Below are 2211 nucleotides of genomic sequence, written 5' to 3'. Positions count from 1 at the left end.
GCAAACCAAGATGCACATACTATTTATGGGTCATATCTTATTAGAAAACAGCATCATGAACCTTGAATGAAAAGTTAGGAGGACTGTTATCTCCATTGATAAGTATGCCCTTAAAATCAAAACCCAGTTAAGTTCCTTTAAATTCATTTTAGCCACCTCAAAGAATCAGATTGTACTACTACTCTGTAAGCATAAAGCGTTAAAAAATTGTTTATATAATTTACCAGTTCACTACCCTGTGGGATAACAGAGACAGAAATTTGCCCATGTGTTCCTCTTCCCAAGTCAATAATAATGCACAATAGTAACATTTTATTTAAATACTGTAGATATCTGAGTGCATAAGTTATTTCAACAATAATTGTGTTTGGCCAATGTGGAGGCATTCTCTAAAAGAATATATATATCTATATATCTATGTATCTATACATATATATCTATAGATATAGAGATATAGAGATATAGATATATAAATTTGTGCCTAAATTGCACTTGAATTAAAAGTAACTGGTATAATTCACTCTAGTTTGTCTATATGGGAAATTCAGACAGGGGCTCTGAAGCTCTTAAATTAATAGCTTAGGAGCATTAACATGGCAACTTTGAATATTTTTAAAACTCTTCAAAGTTTTCATTGTGTTACTTCATTGACGATATCAAAGTCCAGAAGACAAGCATCATATCTGTAATTAAAACAGAGTAATTTCTAGGGTTCTACTGGCTCAAACTTTAGAGATGTGATTTGTCTTACGTGTCGCAATATGGAAGAGGTTTTCAGCAATTGAGAAGGACACAAGGAAGTGAAGAGAACACAATGTTAACACCTTAATATGTCTTACATAAGAGACAATTATAGATTATATAACAGAAAGAAAAATAATCTTTTTTTGTTTTAGAAAACTATTAGGTAAAATAAACTCTCTGAAATTTGTTCTTTGAATGTTATCCCAAAAGTCTTGCTTGGGACAAGGTGATTATTTTGGCACCTATTTCTGGTCACCAGGGAGCACATCTCCAAACAGGCCCAATTACAAAGCCTGACCTCTAACTCAGTTTAAAGAGAACAGCTGTTTCACCCTATCATCGACTTATGATGATGAACTCTTAGTGTGTCATATCCTCTTTCTGCATTAAGCTGCAAGGCCAGAGATACAATCCTGACAGTGTTAAGAAGAAAAACAATAAATATGTGTCCAGATGTCAAATCACAGACAGTCTAATTAACCCTTAAGTTTATAGTTAAATAGAACAAATGTAGACACGAACGGCTTTTTCTCAGTAATCACATACTGGATAACCAAGATTTCTTATTATCCTTAAGTACTGATAAGCTCTGATCCATTTACCAATTTCACTGTTAGAATATTACAAAGATTGCCGAGGTTTAACTATCTTGCATTTATCATCAATGCTGTGAAGGAAGGAAGTAGTCTATCTTAGAGTGTTAAGACAAAAATGGTTTCCATTGTAAATTGAAGTTTTGAAATTCTTTTAGCTAAATACAGGACAACTATTAGTGTCCCACAAAGCCACCTTAATGACATATCCATGACAATAGCAAAATTTTTCCTCTGTTTGGGTTTTTTTTAAAGTGCAACTTTATTTCTTTCTAAAGAAGATAAGGTAATTCTAGGATATTTTTGGTTTTACCATTACTACAAAAGAAAAAATGTATATAAAAAATAAGTTGTGTAAGAATTTAATACTAGCAAAGCACTTCAATAGGGACATTGTTCTTCACAAATGTTCTTGGCAGTGTCATGGTTGTGCCTACCTCCAAAGGCCTTCTGTTTATCTCTTAGATAACTCTTGAGGGTAAACCCAGGACAGTATTTCCTATGACCAGGAAAACTGAAAATATCTGCAGTGGAATGAAGCCGTATTTCAACCAAACAAAGTAATTCCAAAGGGTTGATGGATGAGAGGTCAAAAATGTCAGGTGCTCCAAAAATTAAGTAGTTCACTCATAAATCATTCAACCTCGGGAAGCACAAAAATAATAGTGCTTGTCCTAACAATCACCAGAAAGGACAAATTCTAGCCACAGTAACAACATTGCTTTCTTCTGTAATCCCTAACAGCAGCATGTTTGGGAGCATAGGGAGGCCAAAGAATAGAAATGTTTATTAATGGGTGAAACTCCATGACATATGAATAAGCGAAGAGAGCAGCTCATGCAGAGAGAAAAACAAAACAAAACCGAAACCAGAA

Source organism: Pteropus alecto, unplaced genomic scaffold (genome assembly GCF_000325575.1).
Source record: "Pteropus alecto unplaced genomic scaffold, ASM32557v1 scaffold20, whole genome shotgun sequence".
Taxonomy (NCBI): domain Eukaryota; kingdom Metazoa; phylum Chordata; class Mammalia; order Chiroptera; family Pteropodidae; genus Pteropus; species Pteropus alecto.
Note: the sequence above shows the minus strand (reverse complement) of the source record.